We start from the raw sequence: 14,549 nt of genomic DNA on the forward strand, positions 1-14,549 counted from the left end.
GTACCAGTCAGCATTGGTAACTATCAAGGGTTACACAAATTTGTGGTATGTGACTCAAGCCTGATAGCACTGTTAGGAAGAGACCTATTGTGCAAATTGGGTTGTTCGATCATGTGTTCGAACGAAGGAATAACAATCCAGACGAGCAGTGATGGGGAAGAAGAGGACAATGTAGAGGGGGATGAGATGGAAACTGTGGATGAAGAGTATCCTCTGATTTGTCTTTTCCCGATGATAACTGAAGAAGATATTCCAGCTGAATTACGGGAGACAGTCGGAAAGGAAGTGTGGGACATGACGGGGAAAGAGGTGGGATTGATGAAAGGAGTGGAACCAGTGAAAGTGACTGTAAAGCCCAATGCAATCTTTCCCCAGACCCCACAATACCACATGGCACAAGACACCTCATGAAAGTTGCTCAACTTATTGACGAATTTGTAAAACAGGGAGTACTGAAAGAGGTGTTAAGCAGTCCATGTAATTCACCAATAATGGGACTAATAAAGCCAAGTGGGAAGGTCCGACTTGTGCAGGACTTGAGGAAAATAAATGACATCATAGTCAAATGTTGCCCTGTCGTACCAAATCCAGCTGTGATAATGTTCCAGATCCCTTGCGATGCTGAGTGGTTCTCAGTCATCGATTTGTCACAAGCATTCTTTTCTGTGCCTCTTCATGAGGACAGTCAATTCCTCTTTTGTTTCAAATTCCTAGACAGAGTGTACAGTTGGTGTCGAATTCCTCAAGGGTTTTCTGAGTCACCGTCAATCTTCAATCAGATTCTAAAGAAAGATTTGGAAGCATTAGAATTGCCATTCGAGTCAACCCTAGTACAGTACATTGATGACTTATTGATTGCATCAAAGACAGAAAGTGGCTGCACAGCCGATACCATTGCTCTGTTGAATCATTTGGGAAGGAATGGACATAAGGTGTCTCCTTCCAAATTGCAGTTCTGTCAGAAGAAAGTGAAATACTTGGGTCACCAGATAGAGAAAGGGTCACGGAGAATAATGAAGGAAAGAATAACGAATGTACTTCAAATGAGTCCACCAAAGACAAGGAGGGAGGTGAGGAAGTTTTTGGGAATGGTGGGCTACTGTCGCCAGTGGATTCCCAACTTCTCGACTCTAGCAAAGCCTCTACTGAAACTGACCCAGAAGGATGCTTTGGATCAAATTGAGTTGAAAGGAGATGAGATGGATGCTTTTGTTGAACTGAAAGAATGCATGTGCAGGGCTCCAGCTTTAGGTATGCCTGACTACACAAAGCCTTTCACATTGTTTTGCCACGAACGTGATGCATGTTCTTTGTCTGTCTTGACACAAGCCCATGGTGGCGTAAACAGACCAGTAGCGTATTTTTCAGCTACTTTGGATCCGGTCGCAGCAGCACTCCCAGGGTGTTTGCGCGCCGTAGCAGCAGTTGGTATCAGCCTCACTCAGAGTGAAGGAATAGTGATGGGACACCCAGTAACAGTCATGGTCCCTCACTCAGTTGAGATACTTTTGACCCGCTCCCGAACGCAGCACATGACTGGAGCAAGACTCACAAGGTATGAAACGATAATTCTGGGCTCACCGAATGTGCAGCTGAAAAGGTGCACTACGTTGAATCCAGCAACCTTGCTCCCTGGAGAAAATGCTGAAATTGAGAACGCTGAAGACGTCGAGCATGACTGCCTTCAGGTGACTGAATTTTGCACAAAACCCCGACCGGACATTAAGGATACTAAGCTTGATGAAAATGACCAAATTCTTTTTGTTGATGGTTCATGTCTAAGGGACGGGATGGGGATTTTGAAAGCAGGATACGCTGTATGTACTGTAACAGGGGTCTTGGAAGCGGGATGGCTTCAAGAAGTCTATTCTGCACAAGTAGCAGAACTTGTAGCCCTTACCAGAGCATGTCAACTGTCTGCATTGATGAAAGTCACCATTTACACTGATAGTCAGTACGGGTTTGGGATTGTGCATGACTTTGGACAACTATGGTCACAGAGAGGTTTCCTGACTTCTTCAGGATCCCCAGTGAAGAACGGGGAGAGGATAAGGGAATTGTTACACGCCATTCAAGTGCCAGCCGAAGTTGCAGTGGTAAAGTGCAGTGCTCACACGAAAGGACAGGACTATGTTTCTCTGGGAAATGCATATGCGGATCAAGTCGCAAGATTTTGTGCCTTGAACTGTATATTACTCAGGGACGAATGGAATTCAATAAGTGAGCCAGAACTCGAACCAGCTGAAGCATTTGCCTTGAAGGTCGTAGATACAATAGATGAATTAAAAGCATTACAGAATAGCGTCAGAGAGGATGAAAGAGATTCCTGGATTAAATCACAATGTATAAAGAGACCAGACGAGCTATGGGTTTCAAATGAGGGAAAATTTGTTTTGCCAAACAGTCTCTTATCACAGCTTGCGCGGTTCTATCATGGGCAAGCTCACCTAGGGAGAGATGCCATGATAAGATTGTTCAAAATTGATTGGTTTAACCCCAGATTTCGTCAAGCTGCAGAAGCAGTTTGCCATCGATGTGTCACTTGCCAGCAGATGAACCCAGGAAAGGGAACAGTTGTGAACGCGAGCCACATTGGTAGGGCAAGCGGGCCTTTTAGTCGTATGCAGATGGACTTCATTGAGATGCCTGTTCATGGAGGTCTAAAGTATGTGTTGGTGATTGTGTGCATTTTTAGTCACTGGATTGAGGCATACCCCACACGTAGAAATGACAGCCTTACAGTTGCAAAGCTATTGTTGAGAGAGTTAATACCACGTTTCGGATTCCCGATCTCTTTAGAATCAGATAGGGGAAGTCACTTCAATAACGAGGTGATAAAGTTACTTTGCGAAGCGCTGAACATTGAGCAAAAGCTGCACTGTAGCTATCGCCCTGAAGCCTCAGGACTGGTGGAGCAGATGAATGGTACACTGAAATCAAGAATGGCGAAAATATGTGCATCGACAAACTTGAAATGGCCTGACGCATTGCCCTTAGTGCTAATGTCAATGAGAAACACCCCGGATAGAAAGACTGGATTGTCTCCGCACGAAATTCTCATGGGCAGGGCTATGAGACTTCCTGCAGTTCCCGCAAACGCGCTTTTGAATATTACAGATGATATGGTGTTAGACTACTGCAAGGGTCTGGCTGACGTGGTTCGCTCTTTCTCTCACCAGGTGGAAGCGACCACTTTGCCACCGATCCAAGGTCCAGGACACGCACTGAAAGCAGGTGACTGGGTCGTGGTAAAGAAGCACGTGAGAAAGTCGTGTCTGGAACCCCGTTGGAAAGGCCCTTTCCAAGTGATCCTGACGACAACTACCGCTGTGAAGAGTGCGGGGGTTCCCAACTGGATTCACGCCAGTCACACAAAGAAGGTGTTGTGTCCCACAGATGAGGAAGTTGAAGCGCTAAAACTGCCAGTGCCTGACAAAGCAGTGCTGAGTGCTGAGACAGAGCAAAACCGAACTGAAAGCGAACAGGCAGAAACGGGAGAGAGAGAGATATTCTCTGAGGACGAAGAGACCAACTCGCTTGGGGGAGACCAAGGAGAAAAGTTCAGACAGCGACGAAGCAGCTGAAGGTGACAAAGAGCCTGAAGCAGCTGAGGGTAGCAAAGAGCCTGAAGCAGCTGAAGGTGACAAAGAACCTGAAGCAGCTGAAAGTGATAAAGAGCCTGACGAAAGTAACGGTGACGAAGGGCTCGAAGAAGGTGAAAAAGAAGGAGAGCCTGATCAGAGGAGGGCTTTCCCAGAAGCAGACGGTATAGAAAAAGAAAAAGAGAACGTGATTGATTCCCCAGAAGGAGGGGACTAGGCAGAACAGAACGAAAAAGTTCAAACTTCTACAGAAAAGGTCGCAGGTCCAACAAATGGACATGGTGCAAAGAGGAGACTAAGTATATCACCAATAAAAGAAAGGACTAGAGAAAGTTTGAACGACGGAGAAAGGCCAAAAGTGAAAGAGAAAAGAAAGGAAGTGACTGTTGTGGAACAATCCTCAAGTGAAGAAAAAGACTTGACAAAAGAGGAAAGTACCAGCGAAGCAGAATCAAAAAGAGAAGCAAAATTGAAAAGGAAAAGGATACCAAACAGGAGATATTCCGGTCCTGAATGGGCATATGCAGTCAATGACGATTGGACTGACGAGTTTGTATCTCTAAGCATCGAGAACGAAGAAGAAGAAGAGATACCAATAGAAAAGAAAAGTTTTATGGACTCGGTCGATTGAAACGGTGATAAATGATATTGCCTGCTACAATTTAACGTGATACAAACAACCAGCTGAGACATTGCTAAACCGGATGAGACATTTGCTAAACCGATAAAGACTGAATTATTGCCGAATTGAGACAAATGCTGCTAACCGATAAGTGACTGGCCTCCTGAAGAAGACGGTGTGAACACTTGCGCTCGTTCAGCTTTGTAATTGAATTGCTAAATAGTTTCATTTATAGGTGCTTCTAGCTCTCTGATTCTATACAGATCATGACGCAAAACAATAGAAAGAAATATTGTAAATATGTGTGTATAGGCTTGATAATTGCATGTGTACTAATGATAATGGCAATTGTACTTGGAGTACATTGTAAGACTGAGAATGAGAGAATTGATGCTTCTACTTTTGCTCCTGTTACCGTCACCGAACTAACCGCACTGAAAAGACTAGAAATAGATGAGAGACTCTTGCATGATAAGAAGGAGCTTTCGTATAATGTTTTCTATCGCTTGCTAACAGAATATGTTGAGACTATGGATGCGAAGGATTGTTATGTGTGTACACAGATACCGACATCAGTGAAGGAAGGGGTGACATATCACCACATGCCTCTTACATACGGGATTACATGTAGTATAGTAATGTCTAGGTTTTATGGTCAAACTAACATACAGTATTTTTACTCAAATTATGATGTTACCTTTGCATATGTTCCTATAATAGCGCAGCTAAGCCAGATTGCTAAAGATTGGGATGCTAAAATTATGAGGGAATTTTTCGAGCCAATGCAACCTTTTGAAACGGCTCACGCTCATAGGGAAAACCTTACCTGCTCGCTCTCTGCAGTAGAAATAAGCTTTTTAGATCGCACAGATGATAGAAGAGCACAAATGAAGGCGAAATTAGAAAAAGAGCTACATAAGGGGACTTCAGTAGATAATTATGATTTTGCTGCAATAAAGACACAAGGGAGAATTGCTTTAGATGCTTGGCATGTAGGGAAATTTTGTATATATCGAGGTGAATCTTATTATGATAACATTTTTGTAGGAGCGAGTGAGTGTAAACATACGTTTATCTTTAAGGCCAAATGGACATTCATGATGAACGGACTTGACCCTGTCATTCCAGGTGTATATTACATTTGTGGGTATAATGCCTATTATCGTCTTCCAAAGGGATGGTGGGGGAGATGTTATTTGGGTATAGTATTCCCAAAGGTTTATCAACTGGATGACCTATCGATGATTCAAAAGACATCTGGATCCCATCGTATCCAGAAAAGAGAGACCGCAGCTGCTGTGGTAGGAGATATATTTGGAGCCATGATTCCTTCATTGGGAGTTGTGTTGAATTCCATCAAAATAAGAAAGTTGTCTACTATAGTGGATAACATGTTGAGAAAGTTTTCAGGTGCTATAATCCTGATAGATGCTGAACTTGCAGCGGAAAGAGCTATGACTCTTCAAAATAGGCTTGCTTTAGACATTCTTTTAGCAAAGGATGGCGGTGTTTGCAAAATGCTTGGTGCACGACACTGTTGTACATATATTCCTGACAATAGTGTGAAAATTAAAACTATGCTTGCTAATCTAACAAAAGAAAGTGCAGATTTGAAGGAATTGAAAGAGTGTGGGAGAAGGTTGGAAAAGGACTTGCTTCAGTGGGACATTGGATTGGGGGAATTTGGAATGGAATATTACTGAAAATAATAGAAGGAATATTAATAGTAATAATTTGTATATTTGGAATTTGGGGAATAAAAAGGGGAATAATAATGATTATGGAAAGAATTAAAAGAAGAAAAGAAGAGAAAATGATGAAAAAGATGGCAGAAGAATACAAAGCGCAAACTAGGGGAATTAAAAGGAAAAGAGAACTGACAGAATTTTAATGGAATAAAATTTGTGGGCTTGGTTTGGTGTGATGACTAGTAGTCATCAGAGGAGGGATTGATGAAGCAGAAAATGAAGGTTTTACATTTATTAACACGTAAACGTAGTGTGAAATAATCATGTGTGACTTTAACCGAACTAATAAAGATTGTACAGGGACAAAATGTGCCCTCAGAGTAGTTTGCCATCATTTATAAGCGTGCTTTATATAACGTGGTGTATTAGAATTGCACTAATCCGACATAATCGTAAACGTGTGCTATGATTTGCTTGTTTGAAATGTTTTAGCTTAGCATTACTTTAGTGCAGGCTTCGGCCTAGTGGCCTGGTCTCACGGTTTAGATGCTCGTATTTTCCAATGTGCTATTAAACGTGTATTTTTGCTTGAAGCTGTACTTTTCCACTGAGACTGTTCACATGCTTATCTTAAGGTTTCGTGCCAGCCTGGCATATTTTCTCTTTACTCCAAGGTCGATTTGCAGGTGCGGACAATGGAGGCTCTGAAAGTGAGCTAATTGGTATACAATGTTGCAACTTGCGTACCCATCTCCAAGGATAATGTATGCTTAAGTAAAAGCTTGAGAACTGTCGTTTTTGATTGGACAATTTGAAGCTAACCTATGAACCCTCCAATGGAAGACCCTACTGGATTTGAACTGTTGTCTATAAAAATCAGGTGCACGAGAAGAAGGTAGCCATTTTGCCCGCGATTACGAACATTTGGACTTCGTAGCTATTATGGCCCACTTTGCTGCGACGCCATTTTGAAAGAGACTTTGATGCTTTCTCTAATCGAGAGAAAGAGACTGTAATGATTCTTGCCCTAGAGACTTTAACTTTGATCCCTTTGCATGAAGTAGTAGTCTACCTTGCCGCCGTGAGGCAATTGCCCCGTCCACCCCTGCCCCTTAGCCCCCGTCCCATGCTGATCGAAACGGTACCCATGCTGACCGAAGAACGGTACCTGTGAGACGAAGGCTTCCTTGAATGCTGATCGTAATTGGTAAATATGAAAGGAAATTGTAAAATTGCATTGTGTTTCCTTTAGGTAACCAACTGCTGATTTTGGTAAGAGCCCTAGTTAGGAGTTTTTTCTAAATTAATGTTGCTAAATTGTTGTTGCATGAAGTCCCACATGCCGATGCTAATTTGAGGTTAGACGAGGATTCCATATGTCGCACGATGCAATTTGAGATCTTGTTATGCTGACTAAATGTATGCAATTAGTTCGTTACAGATTATCGTATTAGTGATTTGCATTGCTATTATCGAATGCCTTGTGATTCAAATGCTACATAGATTGCACTTGTTTCGACGTTATGGACAGCTATTAATGTTCATTTATGTTTATCATTTGGTGTTGAGACACATTTATATTGTGCTAGCTTTGCTAATATAGGGAAATAAAATTCATTAACTTTGAATAAACTGGTGTGGTTATTCCTGACTGAAAGGTCAGGGTTCGCCGAAATGTATTCTGGATTAATTGTTAAGTGTTATGTTGATCAAGGTATTGCTTATGTTCGTTATTGATTAATGATTTAAGGAAATTGATCGATATAGAGTACAGAGAGTCCCACTTAGTCAAAAGATTCATCGGCCTAAAGAGCGTCCGAACACAGGTAAAATTATTACTACGGACTGCTCTATCAACCCTCAAACCTTTTGAGGGCTCTGAGCAGGTGAGATCTCTGTGGGTAACAATATCAGGCAATGTGGTATTCCAGCATCACTCATAGTTTCGAAGTGGCTAGTAAAAGTTTTTACTGGTCCAGTCAGGATTGTGACACACCTTGTACTGGGAACCGTACTTTTTTTGTCCCCTCTGGGGGTAAGGCAGTACTTTTTTGGCTTGTTTCTGAAGAGGCACAATGGTTCATGGATGGTATTTGAGGCAATGGGAACTGCAGTCGTTGAAAAAAATCAAGTCAACAGAGATTACTGACATCAGGTGTAATATGCTGAAAGAAGCTGCCAAACTATAAAAGTTACATTCTGCACTAATTGATGCATCCATGCTGTCAAAGTGGGAGCTCAGCATAGAAAGTTGACCTCACAGGTTTACGGTTCCAGAAATTGGGCAGAAGCATCATGTCTACCTGAAATGGTGATAAAATTGCTCCTAACATTCAAGAGCAGTTTAAAGCCCCTTTAGCATGCCTGCCTTCACTGGCATGAGCAGACAATATCATCTCGGTTCAATTTCACTTCTTTCTGTTTTGTCCACAACACAACTTCATAGAGATGTGCCTTAAAAATATTGATCTGTACATCATGGCTGCCCTGGTGGCACTATGGCTCATGTATTTTACCAACCATCCTAGACAACTAGGGCTGCATAGGAACTACCTACCCAACTGTGTGGCAATTGGAAATAGGCTGACTTACCACACACGTGATAGATGCCCTTTATACTTGCCTCTAATTTTGAAATGGTTTCTCCTTTAACCAAGTAATTATGCTCACATTCGCTCCATCCCAATTTCTCAAAAGTCTTGTTTCCCTCTGGTTGCCCTATTATACATAGAGAGCCGCCCGTCTTGGTGACATCATTGCTCAATCATAGGTTTTTTTAAAGGTCTCCTTTCCCTTTTCCAATAATATGTTCTTTATTCATCTTCCATTCCCTATTCTCTTCATCTGTTCTTTTCCTCTCATTCACTTAATCTACAAATACCGTTAAATTGTTATTATTTTACAGCTTACATCAAGCATGCTCTGGATAGTAGCGCTCATGTTTGTCATGGGGGTGAAGAAATTAATCATATATTGATGTTGATCCCATGACTTAACCCTCTGTAAGAACAAGAAACATGTTTAGTAGCCCACAAATACAAATTTGCACCTGTTACAATTGGCACATCTTTTAATGAGTTGTCAAAATCAAAGTAGAACAGTTTAATAGAATCCTTCCTTTAGGTAAAAGAGATTTAAGAAAACATAGTAAAGACTCCTCCACTAATTAAAAGTTTGGGATCCATTGTCAGAAGTAGCCAACCATGCCCAGGAACATTCAAACTTCTCTCTGTGTGGTTGGGAACTTCATCTTAAAATCTGTTTCTAAGCGTTCATTAGACATTCACCTCACTCCCTTTTCTATTTGATGCCCCAGGTACATGGCTTCCTTTTGACAATATTGCAATTTTTTAAGGAAATACCTTATGCCCATTCTCAGCCCAATGGTTGAACAGGGCATTTGTGCCTTGCTTGCAAGCTTCTTTGATCATCAATGTAATAGAAAAAGATCATTGATGTACTGTATTAAGGTCAAACTGCCTGGCAACTGCAGAGACTCTAGATTCTTTTTAAATATCTCATTGAAATAAGATGGGTTTTCAGTATGCCCTACACAAGGGTCTTCTCTTAGAACCGTAACACAGAGAGAAATTTGCTCTCTTTGTTTAAGGGAACTGAGAAGACTGCTTGGCAAAGGACAATGACAGTGAACCACTCGGTCTCAGGGAGGATTTGGAAACAGGATTACAACAGGGTTTGCTACCACAGGATAGCATGGAACGACAATTTGGTTAATTTATTCGAAGGTCCTGAACTATCCTCCAGTTTTTGTTTGCTTTCCGTAAACCCATGATTGGTGACTTGCATGGACTTCCGATAAATTCCTTTAAAATGCCTCATTCTTTCATGCTGTCTGTGTCAGGGGCGATCCCTGCAATGGCTTCTGCAGTCATTTTTTTAAGGGCAAGTCTGTGGGAAAACCTGCACTGAATCAGAGGGTGACCTTTAGGAGTTAGGCATCTTTGATTAATCCAATTTCTCTCCCATGTGACGTTCCAGACTTTCTCGCTAACTGTCTCTCTCAGATCAACTGATAGGTCCTCTTTTGTAATAATCCTGCATGTAATGAGTTGAGTTTACAAAGAAGGGCTCGTCCTAACAAGTTTAAACGACTAGAATCACAAATCACAAACTGATGTTGTTCTCTGATGTCTCCTATTTTTACTGGAAAAGGAGGGTAATTTAGTTGGTACGCTGTTGATAAGAAATGCCTACAACCTGGACTTCCTTTTCCGAGAGGAATAAGTTAGGGACCTCAACTGTTCTAACCGTTGAACAAGTAGCTGCAGTGTCCATTAGGAAAGCTAAGTATGTCTGTTAACCTCTCCCTCCACATACGGTCTACTCTGGTCCACTTCCAGCATGCATTCCTCCTCTCCCCTCAGGCACCATCATAGGTCTTGGTTAAAATCTGTAGAAATCTCAAACATCGTGGGGACCAAGCCATTTTGTGACATCATTGGACTTTGGGGTACTCTGTTGTTCAGCTGAAGATGTGGAATACCTCCCTTCATCTACACTGGGTGGAAGGAATTTGGCAACATGCTAAACTTAGTTATCTCCGGGGCTGTAATAGGGGGTCTAGGTATTGGGGGAAGCTCTCCCTGCCCTGCTGGACTTACAACTTACAACTTGGGGGTTCAGTCATGATTTGGTCTGGAATGTAGCGACATTCCCTCTTCCAATGCCTCACCTTGTTGCAAATGTGACAATGGGTAGTCTTCTTTAGAGCACTTATGCTGGTCCCTGACATGTCACCTCAGCCTGTTCCTACTCCAGAGACACTCCCACCACAGATCATGGAGACTCCTTGAATTGCCTTTTTGTACCGGGGGTCTACTTTGGGTCCTTGGAGCAGAACTTTAAGGCTCTTTATCGCCCACTCTGTGCCAGCTGTGTCTGGGCTAACATATACTTCTCCTTAAGTCCTTTTCGCCTTGCCTCCAACATCTCACTGCAATATTTTGCATACTGCAAGATCTCATTAACAGGTTTGCTCTGCCAGCGGAGGACACCTTGGATGATCTAATTGCTAACCTCTGGGTTTTAGTCCTGTTGGACCTGGCCTTTTTGACAGGGTCATCCCCAAACTTTTTGCCTCCTTCCTCCTATTTCTTCTGACCTGCTGTTGTTGGCTTTTGAACTCTGGGCACTTTACCACTGCTAACCAGTGCTAAAGTGCATATGCTCTCTGTGTAAATTGTACTGTCGATTGGTTTATCCATGATTGGCTATTTGCACTATATGTGCCTAGGGCCTGTAGATTAAATGCTACTAGTGGGCCTGCAGCACTGGTTGTGCCACCCACTTAAGTAGCCCCTTCACCTTGTCTCAGGCCTGCCATTGCAAGGCCTGTGTGTGCAGTTTCACTGCCACTTCGACTTGGCATTTAAAAGTACTTGCCAAGACTAAAACACCCCTTTTTCTACATATAAGTCACCCCTAATGTGTGCCCTAGGTAACCCCTAGAGCAGGGTGTTGTGTTGGTAAAAGGCAGGACATGTACCTGTGTAGTTTATATGTCCTGGTAGTGTAAAACTCCTAAATTCGTTTTTACACTACTGTGAGGCCTGCTCCCTTCATAGGCTAACATTGGGGCTGCCCTCATACATTGTTGAAGTGGCAGCTGCTGAACTGAAAGGAGCAGGAAGGTCATATTTAGTATGGCCAGAATGGTAATACAAAATCCTGCTGACTGGTGAAGTTGGATTTAATATTACTATTCTAGAAATGCCACTTTTAGAAAGTGAGCATTTCTTTGCACTTAAATCTTTCTGTGCCTTACAATCCACGTCTGGCTGGGTTTAGTTGACAGCTCCTTGTGCATTCACTTGGGCACACCCCAAACACAGGATACTCAGCCTCACTTGCATACATCTGCATTTTGAATGGGTCTTCCTGGGCTGGGAGGGTGGAGGGCCTGCCCTCACACAAAGGACTGCCACACACCCTACTGGGACCCTGGCAGACAGGATTGAACTGAAAGGGGGCCTGGTGCACTTCTTAGCCACTCTTTGAAGTCACCCCCACTTCAAAGGCACATTTTAGTATAAAACAGGGCCTCTGCCCTACCACCTCAGACACTTGCTGGAGGAGAAACCTGAACCAGAACCTGCATCCTGCCAAGAAGAACTGCCTGGCTGCTCAAAGGACTCACCTGACTGCTTTCTACAAAGGACTGCTGCCTTGCTGTTGGCCTGCTGCCTTGCTGAACTCTTGTCTTGCTTCAAAAGTGCTCTCCAAGGGCTTGGATAGAGCTTGCCTCCTGTTCCCTGAAGTCTCAGGACCAAAAAGACTTCTCTTTTTCAACTGGACTCCTTGTGCGCCGAAAAATTCAATGCACAGCTTGCTCCGCGGTGACAAATTCACTGCCTGCCGATCCGGAAAGACGCCACTCGACGCGACGCCTGCGGTGCGACCGGAACTTCGACGCACGGCCCCGCCTGGACAACGCTGCCCGACTTCCAGAGAGGAAATCGACGCAATGCCTGCCGTGAAGAAGAAAATTCCACGCACAGCCCACTGGAACGACGCGCAGACAGATAACAAGCCTAGGATCCCATCACAGACCCTGGGACATCTGGTAATCCCACGACCCACAGAAGGAGACGGTCCGCGTGCCGGAAAACGACGCACGTCTTACCCGAGTGAAAAATAACGACGCAAGTCTGTGTGTGAAGGGGCGAAATCGACGCACACACCATTTTTCTTCCCGTAGAACGACGCATGTCTCCCGCGTGAAAAATAACAACGCAAGTCCGTGTGTGAAGGGGCGTAACCGACGCATACACCATTTTTCCATGCATCTCCTCCTCTGCGGCCCTCTGTATAGATTTTCCACTCCAAACCAGGTACTTTGTGCTTGAAAGAGACTTTGTTTACTTTTTAAAGACTTAAAACACTTTATATCACTTTTCAGTGATATCTTCACAAATTCATATTGCATCTTTGATCGTTTTGAACTGTAAATACCCAGATAAATATTATATATCTTTCTAAACACTGTGTGGTGTATTTTTGTGGTGCTATATTGTGTTATTGTATGATTTATTGGACAAATGCTTTAAACATTGCCTTCTAAGTTAAGCCTGACTGCTCAGTGCCAAGCTACCAGAGGGTGGGCACAGGATAATTTGGATTGTGTGTGACTTACCCTGACTAGAGTGAGGGTTCTTGCTTGGACAGGGGGTAACCCCATTTCTAACAAGTCCCTTTACAAAGGAGTTGAAAAACACTCCCATATCATCTCCTAGCAGATGGTTCATTCAACTGTGCTCTCTGTACACCTGCATCAACCTTTCAATAGGTAGGCATCTCAGTAGGCTTGCACCAAGTCTTTACTCTCTTGAGAGGTTTGGAAAATCGTAGGCTAATTCATCTCCTTTTGGGGAACTTTAGTCTTTAGATGTTTTATAACTTCATTATATTTGGTTTTGACTATGGGTGAAGGGGCATTAGTCCCTGCTACCCAAGGAGGTTCTTGTGTTGGCCAATCAACTGCCCTCTTACATTTACCCCACAGGTCCTTTGGGTCCATCACCTCAAACAGTACACCCAAATCCTCCCACAGGACCTTGGACATGGCCACAACATGTTCCATCTGTATGTACCATTTATCAGGGTTTTCTCTGAGTTTGGGAAGGGAGTTTGTAAAATGGAAAAGGTGTGATTGTGCGCATGGGACATGTATATATGCTCCTGCTTCTCACAAAGGATATTCCTTTACCGCTCCCCCTACAACTCCTTCCCCATCCTCATTTGGACTCTCTTATGTTTTCCCTTGACCTTCTTTTTCCTTGAGCACAACTCCCTAAACATTTCAGTCTCACTCCATTCTCTGATGTTCTCAATCAATTCCCTTACATGTCTCCTCAACCCCTTCAATTTCAACAGTTTAAGCTCCTTCTCGCCCATTTGCATACTAGCATTTGCCCGTAATTTCTTTTGCTGAGTTTGACTCCTTCTCATCCACCGTCATATCCATCCTTGCATGCACCTCTCTAGCCACTCTTGCTGCTTCCTTGCTCATGTAGAGCAACCCACTCTCACTGCAATGTCCTAAGTAGTCAGTTCCCACGCTTCCCTTAACAATTCTTCAAATTCTCTTTCAGTTGGGCGACATTAAGTGGCTGTGGGGTTTGCCCTGCGCTTAACACGGTAACCGGTGAAGCTGTACAAGTTGTCTGTGCTCCCATCTGGCTGCTAGGCAAACTATTTCCGTACAGGAACTCTAGTGCCACTGCTCCAGGCCTTGGTGTAGAGTCCTGAGGTGTACTTATGATAGGTTGACTCAGTAGAGCACTGAGAAGTGCCTCAACCGGGAAAGCAGGTGGCAGTGTGCTTGCTGCTGTGGGCACGGGGACTTAAACATGGCAAGATGGAGTGGTGTCTGTATAGCTTGGAGGTGCACAAGTTTCATAGGAGATTCTGCAACTGTCCCGGTCTTGGTTACTACCTGGGCTGTGGCACTCACTGCAGTGGCTGCTGCATCATATGCTGGTGGTCCTATGAAGGTGTCTTCCTCCTCACTCTCTCTTTCTGTCTCCCTTTTTGGTTTCTCCTTCTCTTCATTCTGTATTAAGGGATAGGCCCTAACGGTCTCAATGACTTCCTCCCTTTCTCTATCCTGCATGCTTC

The sequence above is a fragment of the Pleurodeles waltl genome, chromosome 1_2 (genome assembly GCF_031143425.1).
Source record: "Pleurodeles waltl isolate 20211129_DDA chromosome 1_2, aPleWal1.hap1.20221129, whole genome shotgun sequence".
In the NCBI taxonomy this organism is placed as follows: domain Eukaryota; kingdom Metazoa; phylum Chordata; class Amphibia; order Caudata; family Salamandridae; genus Pleurodeles; species Pleurodeles waltl.